General features: G+C 38.7%; 1 protein-coding gene across 2 annotated transcripts in view; it reads left to right on the forward strand.

Moving 5' to 3' along the window:
* Positions 1 to 5,181: 5,181 nt before the first annotated feature.
* zgc:172282 (leucine-rich repeat and fibronectin type III domain-containing protein 1-like protein) overlaps positions 5,182 to 11,972 on the forward strand; it is a 161,699-nt gene continuing 154,908 nt past the window's right edge. For both annotated transcript variants that reach the window (XM_024277816.2, XM_024277814.2), the window contains exon 1: positions 5,182 to 5,876. The gene's annotated coding sequence lies outside the window, so the exon portion shown is untranslated. The remainder of the gene's footprint in view (positions 5,877 to 11,972) is intronic.

Consider the following 11,972-nt stretch of genomic DNA (forward strand, 5'->3'; position numbering starts at 1 on the left):
TCATTACTTCACCTAAGTGCCACAGACACTGGTTATTGTGTCAAAAAGAGACAATCGTGCACACACTTCATGTCTGATCTAGTTCCAGGGACTCCTAAACAGCACAGCTTATGATAATTGGAGGAGTGATTTGGCCTCACTGGTAATGCAAATTGATTCCTGCTCCTCTCCACCATGTATGGAAAGCTTCATAGATTACATGAATGTGTAGCAAATTGGCAATAAACTGCCATTCTGTAATGACTCAGTTTTACTCTACCGTCCTCATCTAGAACATTTTAAGAGCTTAAAATCACAGAAAAGAATAGCTTAAAATCTTAAAAAATGATAGTAATCATATGTGGGAGAGGGACATAAATTACATAAAATGTATATAAAAAAAAACAATATTTAACCTTAAACTTTCAATTTGTCAATAAAATAACGTTTTCCTTTTTCAAATGAGAATATGGGATCCTCAGTTTGCTGGTCACGTCTCACTTTAGAAAAAATAAGTCAACATTTTTCTTCATTTCTGCTTTTTTCACGTCAGGTGAAGACTGTGTTAACCATCTTTAGCTATGCTCAACTCACTTCAAGGTTAAAGAACGTATAGAGAGAAATTTGTCTCACTGGATTTGTGTGTGCAAAATACTTGATTGAATCAAATCACAGATGACCTAGTATTTGAGCAGCATTAAAAGCATAATCTGTGCACAAATCTGAAGATGTTAACCCTTGTGCTATCCTAGGCATGTTTACATTAAAAGTGGGGTCATCTGGACCCCACAAGACAGCGCGCAGAACTTGTTTTTCAAGGATTTTTATCTTCACTTGTGTCCATGGCAGACATGAAATTCTGTCCATTTTTGTCATGGGTGGGATCACACATCAATTTAAGGGTGGGGTCATCTGGACCCCATAAGAGAGCACAAGGGCTAAAAGAGTCTCACAACCCTTTGTCCACTTGTAACTGTGCATAAATGCGGTTTAGTCTGTGTGTATCAGCCGAATAGTGAGTAGCATTTACAGACCAGCTCCAATGAAAATGATCTTTTTTGTGTCTTTAACAAGTTCCTGTAGCATTTCTCTCATATTAGAGGACCCATATGAAGGAATTTAAGTATTTCTAAGCTATTTCTTAATTCAAATTGGACTGCACCAGTAGCAGATGAAAACCGGATGCTTGAAAATACTTTGACTAATGGTGCAGCTACTTAAACGTGCCAAAGTCTCCTCTCCTCCTGCGCGCACCCTGGCCCGCCTACGCTTTGGTGAGCAAGATGAGCGTTCAACACTCGTGCTGGAGCCGAATTGCAATTCTGGCTTAAAAGTATGACTAGATTGATACTGTATTGCTCGTCATTATTTTTGGGCTACTAATGCTAGCTTGAGGCTGTAAGCTTGCATGTGAAGGCACAAACAGAGCTTTCAGCAACCCGGAGGAGGAGGGTTGCTCTGTGTCAATAGTTCTGCCCACAACCCGGAATTGTATTCCTAAGGGCTTACTGTCGCAGTGAATAAAATATGTCTTAAAAAACTCATCCATCCATCCGTCCATCTTCTTCCACTCATCTGGGGCCGAGTCGCGGGGGCAGCAGTCTAAGCAAAGATGCCCAGACTTCCCTCTCCCTGGACACTTCCTCCAGCTCCTCTAGGGGGACTGTGAGGCTTTCCCAGGCCAGTCAAAAGATGTAGCCTCTCCACCGTGTCCTGGGTCTTCCCCGGAGGCTCCGCCCAGTGGAACATGCCTGGAACACCTCTCCAGGGAGGTGTCCATGAGACCTCTGGAGCAGATGCCAAATATGGTTAGAGTTGGACTTTAATTCTTTGTACTGATAGGAGGTTTTTTGTATTCATACTTAATTTTAAGATGCTGCAATTTCAAGTTTTGTGTAATGTAATGTAAATTGTATTCTGTATGTGTACGTTTCTGATATTCTCGTGCACATGGGCATACACATTTGCAGGTACACACAGTTACACAAAATGTACTGTATGAGTTACAAATCCAGTATTACACACAAATCAAAAGTTACACTCAAACAGGCAGACACAAATAAAGTATTCTGCACACACAATCCAGTGAGACTGTTTTCTCTCCATAAACATGGATCAAGTTGACTGTGGGGTTGCAGCAACTGTCAGTTTTCAATTCTTATTTGAGTCAAATCAGACCACAAGCACTTTGCAGTGCTGTAACTAAATACATAGTAAATACATTTTTATTTTATATCTAAACACTGTTTTATATTTAAAAAAAAGTTCTTCAATGTCTCTCTGTTAGTTGTCGACAATTTAGTATTCAGTTGCACTGTAGGATGACAGAGAAGTGAGATGATATTCAAATTAATATTTGCAACTCATAATTTTAGCAGCTGTTAATCTGAATCTGCCTTGTGAAAAAAAATTGTGTTGCATTTAATTTAACACTTGGGGCTAAAGGGCTTTGAGATTTTCTTATTTTCTTTGTTGTGAGGATAAATGAATAAATCATTTTTCAAACGCTATGTTGGAAAGTCATTTTTAATTATGCATTTCTGGGACATGGATGTTGCATCTACATTTTATTTGGATACAAAGAAAAAGGCGTTTAATGTTTGGAGATATCATGCAGGTTTTCACTTGAGCAAGTCTAAAGCTCAATTGTCATTTCCTTTAAAAGTAAAACTTGCTCTCCATTATGCAACCTTAAATGCACTCCTAGACTTTGCAAATATAGGTCTGGGGAGGTCGACCTGGATTTAGCCAGCCCCACTAAGGGGTGCAGATGGGGTGCTTAAACAAAAAGTCAGATGAGTCAAACCCAATTAAAGTCATTCACAAACAGTTGAAGCACAGTTTATATCACTCCAAAGGCTTCTGCGGCACCCGTGATGCCCCAACAACCCATCAAGCAGTGCTGCTTCATAGCTGACCAAAGTCAGACTAAAATATTTGGGCAGATTTTTGCGTGCCACGTACCACTCAAAATGGGTTCAGAATTCATAAATACTGTAAGGCGCATCAAATTATAAAGCAAAATTTATATTACAGGAAAACTAATGAAGTGAAGTGCCCAAAAAATCATGTATGGGTCACTTAATAAGCTCTGATCTATGAATTTGTGACGCAGATGCAATTTTTTTTTTTTTTATGGCTACCTGCTATTACATTTGATACATTGAGATAATCATATGTTGTACAGGGGGGTCTTTAATTTTAAAGGGAAGTCATGTGAACATCTGTCAAAACTTATAAACCATGGTGGGCCATAAGTTTCCATACATAAAGAATAATAAACATTCTATAGTGAACAAGTTTTTATTTATATAATGTCTTCATCGGTGGGCCTGTGTCTTGGTCCACTTTGTGGTTGAGCTCCAAAAGTTCCAGTTTTCGGAAATTTGTAAATAAGTTTTATCACAGTGTTGCGTGTGATGCTAGTTACTTGTTTTCTGTAAAGTTTTTGTTCAACCATGTGACTGCTTCCCAATCCAGCCATATAATTTCACGTGTTAAAGGCAAACACCTTTGACTAATTTAGGATCAAAAACGCGATTTGTGAAAGTGACTTTATTATGGAGCATGCAACAATGGACAATTAGGCCGGATCAACAGCAGCCTGACATAATCAGTGCCCCCTGTTTTTTTACGTGCAATATGTGGTTAAAAAAAATTCAAACATGACAATAAACTCCCAAAAGCCCTAGAATAAAGTCTGTTGTAATCATCCATCTTCTTTTTTATGCTTTTTAGGACAAAATATGAGTGTTACGAAACAAATAAACAATGCCTCAGAACGGGGATACACATTCTGGCAGGAGGAACGTACCTTGGCACAACATCTGTACAAGGCAGACGCTGGTTTGTGCCCTGTAAAGGCAACATTTTTTTGTCTGTTTTTTGTGTGTCCATCCATCTTTTTTATTTATGTACTTACTCATGTATCTGGGGGGCATTCAGAGCCTTTAGGAGGGATTGCCCATGCCTATATCCGGCCCTGTAGGGAGGATTGCACTGCATGCTTGGAAGTGGGACACATTTCTTTTTATTTAATTTTTTAACAACATTTAAGTTTTTTTATTAGATAATTATTGACAACTGATAAATCTTATATACAATCCAATACAATTGGAGTTACTTGTGTAATTATTCGTATTACCCTTAACTCTAAAGCACATGTGTCAAAGTCAAGGCCCGGGGGCCGGTTGTGGCCCTCCGGGATCTGGCCCTCCAGATCATTTTACTTTATTGTTATTAATGGCCTGATGTTATCTTACGTTTATTTCTAACCTGTACAATTTTGACAAAATATATATTTTATGCAGGGTAAAATATTGAAAGTTATTTAAGGTTTAGGTTGATTTATTTTGGAATAATATTCCTGCCTTTTTATTATTCATTATTATGTTAAAAAGTTACAGCTTAAAAGTTTTAAAAATGTGCACTCTGCTAGCTTTTTGGACTATTTTGGTATTTAATAAGATTTTATTGCTATTTTAGAGTTTAGCTAATATTTCAGCTAGGTGCTATCTGTTTTGGCTAATTTAATTTTTTTTTGTTTGTTTGTTTTTTTACCCTTTTTGGAATTTAGCTAATATTTTAGCTGGCTATCCACTTCAGCGTTTTCAGCTATCAGCTTCAGCATCTTCAGTGTCCATATCTAGTTCATAATTATGTTAAAAAGTTACGGTTATAAAGTTTTAAAAATGTAGTTTTAGAGTATTCAATAAATGTTTATCCTGTTTGGCCGCGACCTAAAGGTTTGGATTTTGGCCCCTTGTGAGATTGAGTTTAACTCCCCTGCTCTAAAGTACCCATGCGGCTCTGAAGAGGTCCCCGCCCCACGCATTGAAAACTCCCATAGGCTGGCAGACTAAACTCAATCAGCCTCCATCCATCCACGAGGCAAACGCCCATAGCATCCCTCCCAGCATCCCTCTGCGCGCAGCCTCATCCCGGAGCGCAGGTTTGTCCGTGGACTGGGCGGATGCTGCTGCGGCCGTCTCCGGAGGCAAACTACCCCGCAGAGTGAAAGTGGACTCCGTTCCGTCGGGGACTGGAACTAGGAGGGGTGGAGGGGGGGCAGGATCAGGAGCGCGCCTCCTCTCCCGATCCGTGCCGCATCTGCAAGACGAGCTTCCAGCAGGCAGCCCGCACCGCTGCTCCTTCCTCACTTGGAGAGAACAATGCGGAGAGAGGGAAGAGGTCAGCGCAAAGTCACTTTCTGAAAAACAAGGGGCAACCTTTTAACCAAGCTGCGGTCCCGCACTTTTCTTCCATAGCGGATCGTTCAGTTAGTTTTACGTTTTATTACCCGTCAGTGTCATTATTTACCTGTGGACGACCTTGAGGCGCACGAATACCGGCCGATCGGATCTGAGAGGATTGATATTTTCTATCCAGATCGCGGTGTAGGAGTGAAACGTGGAGCAGTGACAGCTGCGCAACGGAGCGTCTACAAAAAAGAGGGGGGAGCAGAGCAAACCTTATTCCTAACTCATCCACAACCTGCACAGCATCTCTTCTTCAGATCACTGGATTCCAGCGATTTTCTGGGATATAATCGAGTGTTAGAATCAGAGCTCTCAATGGGGACCAGATGAGTGCGCATCGGCGCGCGGTTCCGCTTTAACGGTGTGAAAATCACGGGATTTCTGCAGGTTGAAGGCTGCCACCAGTGGTCGAGGCTTTTGGTGCAAACTGGAACTGAACTGAACACCGCAGCACTCTCAACCTGACACCAAAAGGAAAGAGGGAGGAAAAAGTGGATATAATTCCCGATCTGGTTTGAAAATGTGTTTGATCAGCAGAGGGATTATTTTAATTTGCTCCAGTTCATCACCTGGTTTGTGAAAAAAGGATCTATCCAAAGGGAAGACTGTGCTGCATCCAGCAGAGGAGGAGACCTCCAGGTACTGTTTCATCATTTTCCTCCTGCTATCATGCACGATTCCTCTACTTGAGGTGACTATATTTCATATTTTGGGGATTTCCTGTGAAGGGAGTTAACTGAGCTGACAGGGAGACAGAGGAGGTGGCAGATGGGAAGATAATGGCGCTGGTGTTTTCTCAGATGTTGATATCCTCTAAAGACACAAGGAGAGAATGACAGAGGTGAAGGCAGACTTCTGTCTTGTAACTCCTCAGAGGAGATGGAAACCAAAAAAAGAAGAGCTCCCTGAAGAGAGAGGGACAAAAAGAAGCAGGGATGGCTGAGTTTGTAAAAAAAAAAAAAAATGTTGCAGGTTTGGGTGAGGACAGACAGGAGGGACTGAAAGAGAGTTGTTGGGCTGGGGGGTGGGCGGGCAGCAGACTGGATGCTCTGATAGAATACAGAGTGGGAGAGGAGATGGGCAGCATGATAAAAGGAAGGGGAGTGTGTAATGGCATAAGAAAGGCAAAGATAAGTGGAGAAAATGTAAGGGATGAGGGGAAGGTAATGGACTGAAATATATTGGAAGGGCAAAGTTGAGCTGCTTTGTTGGGACGGCAACCAAGAGGGGTGAGGAGAGAAGCAGAGAGCAGGTGCTGTGGCTTGTACTGAAATGATCCCTGAAGGGAGATCTAACCGTATTGAGCTGAAGGAAATCACAGAGTGCTATCAATCTTTGCTGTAGATACTAGTCTGTATTATCCATTGGGTGGCTCTCTAATGTAGTTGGCTGTACTGTGGAGACGGAGCAACACCGAGAGGCGGGGAGACCACAAAAACCCATGCAGCCGACAATTTAGTTTGCTGTGTCAGCTCCTCTGCTTCTCTTTACCTGGTCAATTTACTCATCTCCCTTTGCCCTATTTGCATTTTGATTGGGTTTTGCTGGAATTATAAGCCAAGTTAAAACACATGGGATCAAACATGCAAATGAAGCGAGCCTTGCAGGGGATTGATACTTGTTTTCTGTCTTCCCTGGATCTGTATGTCTTTGGCTTTGTTAAAGCCTCGTGTAATGTCTTTCACAGCGATGTTCTGTGATTCAAGTTTTGACTAAATTTATTGGAAAATCATCGTTTCCATGAGGAAAGTCCTTATCAGTGTGTTTGATCACATTCGTTGTTGATTTGAATCCCAATTGTCGTTTGTCATCACCTTTTGATAAACATGGACTGTAACGATTAATCAATTCAGTGATTATTGATTCATAGATAAATCAATGTCTCCAACCGGATTGATCTGCTGAGGCAAGTTTCTTAATTCAACTGAAACAAAATGACCTATAACTTAAAAAAGTAACTTCAAAATGAAATAAATCGATTAAGAAGATATTCGAAAAAATATTTGGACTGAGGCGTGGTACTGTAACGTAAAAACAACCAAGTGCATCACAGCGGACGATACACATGTGATGGCTACAAAAATGATCAAATCCTCATTCCAGTCCCATGAGTCCAAAGACATGTGAGCGTACAGTGTAGTAGAATGTTCTAATAATGCTCCTTTATGTGGAAAAACAAGAGTGGACTGATCTTTAGGAAACTAAAATGTGAATGGATTTGCCATTCATTCTTGTTTACTTGTTTGTACACATATGAAATTTACACTTAATTATCGTCTAAAATACAATAAATCTGGACAACTTCACCTGCACTGCTCAGTATCAGATATTTATCTCTGACTGAAGATGTCATGGATCAATTTTAGGTCAGTGAATCAGATCAAATCATTAAAAATGATCTAGGATCGTCTATGAATCCTATCGGCAACAACTAATTATGATATAAATCAAATTGTTGAAATGAATCAAAACACCCCTACTTAAATAGTAAACCTTAAATTCTACAACTAAAGTGTTAATAAAGCTGAACTTCCTATGGATGTTCTTTCAGCACATAAGGAGAGTTTTTATGTTACTTACAATTTTAACTTACACACTGATGCAAACATTACAAATTTACCAACATTATTTAAAGGGTGTGCCATACTTCCTTGATAAAAATATATATTAAAAAAATCTCTTCACCAAGAGATTTGACAATTTCTTACTTAAAGTCTGGGTAAAAAAAGGAGTCAGTAACACTTTAGATGATTTGCTGCAAAACACCCAAAATAATGTTGACAAAGATAGTTAATACATTTGTTAAGCTTGTAAGCAGTTTATTAATATGGTCTTTGTGGACAATAGTCTCACTGTAGATGTTAACTATACTAAATATGCTAAGAAACCTAATAAATGTCTTACTAACACCCTAAAAACACATTAATAATGTTTCATAATGTGTCAAAGCTTGTTATGGAATCTTATTATAAAGCGCTACCAAAAAGTCTCCAGAAGTCTGAATGAAAATGTGAAGATGAGAGGTCGTTTTTAGCTTGATTTCTATCCGAATATTGTTTCGTTTCATCTTACTCGGGATGAAACGGCGTAAGGTGATATTTTTGTAAGGGAAGGTAGTATAACATATTACTCTTCTTTCTAATCAGGGAGTTCTACCCACATCACAGGAGCGCAGTTTGTAAAAACTCAGGCTTCTTTAATTTAAGGCCAGATAAATTTCTAATATTTTTTAAACTCTAATTTACACCAGAAAAATGAACGAACACAGGAAAACATACTAGGGTAATCTTATCAAAAAGATCAGTACCTCAATTCTCAATTTTTATTATTTTTCTCTAAGCAAATTGGCACACAGAAATCAACATGTTATCCTTTACAACAATAAAAAACAAAGTCGAGGTATACCCTAAATATGCTGTAAATTATGAAAGCTTTACTTTAGTAAATGCTTCTGGAGGCTGACATCTATGCTACAGTCAGCAGACCACATTCTGGATGATTGCTCATATTCTACTCGTGAGCTTATCAAAGTGGGATAGTCATGCATTTTCAAATTTTACTCACATATGCAAATGCTGAATATGTCTTTGAATTCTGATTACAAAAGCTCTCAAAACTCTAGTAATGTTAGTCCTTTCTGGAAATAGTGGGTGGATTTCGTATAGTTTGTTTGTAAACGTAGAAAAAAGAAATAAGTGTAATGATTAGCAAGCACCCTAATTCCCGTTATATCATGTTATATCATTAAGACGTCTTTTTCAATATGTTTATTGCTCAGGCCAATATTGCAATAACGATAAATTTGTGATGTATTGTTCAGGCCTAATTATAATAAATTTTTCTATGTGGAAATTTAAGTTTTATATATATTATCAATATCATTGATTATAATAAACCATTTTTTCATTTTTCATTTTCTGCCACCAAATAGTTTTTTTTTCTTTAAAATTACTCTATTCAAGTTGTCAAATAAAGTCTCAAATCTTACTTTGTTTACAAGAGCCTGCTGCTATTTTGCACTGCCGTACCTGTTAATCAATTTATTTAGATTTTTCCACTGCTTTTGAAAATGTTCCTCTGCTGTGTTGTGGAAAAACAAGAAAAAACATCAATCCTGCCAAAGCTTGCTCTTGGCTTGTGAGACCTGACACAACCTTTTCTGCCAGGGAAATGATAAAAAACAAAAACAAATACTGGTTTTTATTTTTTATTGATTGTTGAATACATATTACCATATGAAATTAATGGTGGTGAAGTTGGTAGTATTCCATTAAATATGATTTGATTTACAAAAAATAAATAAATAAATAAAAAATACAGTTTCGTCGCCTTCAGGGATAATATCATTCCCTAGTGGTTTTATGTTTATTTTGTCTCATTAATGTCTACTGGGAGCCGGCAAGGACTCTGCCTGAAAATCCCTGTTGGTTTAACTGCAGAAGATGCAAGTGTGCACATCTTATTAACCTAACCAAATACATTACAGAACAGTTTTAATTCAAATAAGATTCCAAATGTTCATCTTTGTTTGAGATCACATTGCTAAACTGTAGAAACCATCGATTGATTGCAGATTTGTTAGCAGGCTAAGTCGTGATGCTTCTTGAAGAGAGGTTCAGTCAGGCAGAAGTTTGGCAGATATTAGTCTGACCTTGATTTGTGACATCAAAGCTGAAGGTGTTCTTTCATGCCAGGCGTTTAGGGTTCAGAAGGCAACATGAAGCTCCAAAACTGTGGCCTATGCTTGTCCACCTTGATTTTTAATCAAGCAAAGATGGAGCCTGGAATATGTCACAGCCCTGGCACCGATTGAAGACACTGACACACTGAGCGCAGCTGTGGCACTTTGCATACACTAGAGGTTTGCTTCGGCTTCTCCGCTGAGAAAGCTTTGAAAAAAAAAAAAGCGGCACAAGGTGCTGTCATGGGGTGCATCATTTTGGAAATTGATTCCGTCTGTTAACTCTTTGCCACAAAGACTTAAATTGATATTTATGAATTTTTCTTCTTGCAGTGAAGCTGTCGTATGCGTGGCGGCTTCCGGGTCACCTCACAAATGCTTTGGCATGTGACTGGTGTGACCTTCCCCGTTGATCGTAATGAGTCCCTTCCACAGCTGCTCATGATGTGGCCAATGACTGTGCCTCCTCTTTGTGAGCTGTGTTCACAGCCTACGATACAAATAATAGTAATAGAAAAGGTTTTAATGAATGATTAACTCTTATTTGCAGATTTTTTTTTAAACTGAGACTCCTCCTCCACGTTAGCTTGATCAATTCTGTAATAACACAGAGAGTTTTAATGGGTACCTTCTGTTTTATTGCATTTAATTGCTGTGGCTAACTCAATTTCCCAAATCAAGTTTACACTAATGAAATTTCCTTTTTCTGTCCTTGATTTTCTCATTTCAGCTTTTTATCATTTTAGCCTCCTTAAACATAACACGCATTGTATATGCAATGTTCTACACAAATGAACACGCCAATTTTAGAAGCACGGGATAAAATATCCCCCTAGAGTGCATTATAGTAGTAATGGAGGCTGAGTTTCATGGGTCGGTGCTATTTGTGGGATTCTGGCTTTTCAAAGGGCATAGAAAAGTGATTCAAATCCTGGTTGAGGCTGTCTTGGAACAATGAAGCCATCTATTTTTGGTAAAATATAGAATACTTCTGAGCCTGTCAATGTTAAACAGAATAAAGAAGCTGAGGAGAAGTTTGAATTCTGAAGGAGTGAAAGTCTAATTGATTGATGTGTATGTGTGAGAGAGCCACTGTGTAAGAAGAAAAATGGAACCCCCACAGAGAAACTCAATTTTTCTTTTTGAGCGAAAGAAAATAGTTCCATCACTCCATGGAAGTAATTTATAGGACTGTGTGCACAAGTGATGCTCAAGAAGAGGGCTTTTTAAACTCCTCATAGACTCGGGTATTGATTTTAGTCTTTAGATATTTTAAAGATTTGCTTAAATAAAGAGTACATGTCATCGGGGTTGGCTGCAGGTACAACTTTTAGTGAAGGAGCAAAAAAGGCATGAGGAAATTGCTCAAAGTGGAGGCGGATTGAGAAAAGATGGATANNNAAAAAAAAAAAAGAAAGGTGGTGAGAAGCGTGGAGGCAGTCATTTTAAAACTAAAGCAAAACTTCAGTGCCTTCCAGGAGAAAGCAACTTTTTTTTAGCATATTTTGATGTAAGTAGCAGAAACGAATTAACTAAAGAGTCTAGCAAAAATGAGATGAAAGAGAATTAAACAAGAGAAGGTGATAAAAACAAAGATGGAGATGAGGAAGAGAAAAAAAATTAACACTTTTGAATCAAATTTTAATGGGCATCCTTCAGCGTTTGGTACTTGACCGCACAATCATTTACTGTTTGAGGAGTGGATCATTGTTTTCATGGAAATAACAGAGTATTTTAGATGTCTTTTGGAGCTACCCAGAGTCATTATTAATGATGTTAGGTGCGTTGTTCATCTGTCCAGCAAAACACTTCAAAATAAAATGGAAAAATAGTTTAAATTTGATGTGTTTACATAGCCAACTTTGAAGGTAATTTGCTAAGGCTGACGTTAATCGCACATATTTACATGTGACTAGGTCACAAGCAGATGAAAAGTAATGTTGGCGACACATAACCCCGGGGTCCCACCGCTAGCGGTTACGGCTCTGATGTGAGTCTTTACGTAACTCTAAAAGTGTGAGAGGAAATCCCACTGCAGACAATTTCGTTTGACC

Source organism: Oryzias melastigma, linkage group LG13 (assembly GCF_002922805.2).
Source record: "Oryzias melastigma strain HK-1 linkage group LG13, ASM292280v2, whole genome shotgun sequence".
Classification (NCBI taxonomy): Eukaryota; Metazoa; Chordata; class Actinopteri; order Beloniformes; family Adrianichthyidae; genus Oryzias; species Oryzias melastigma.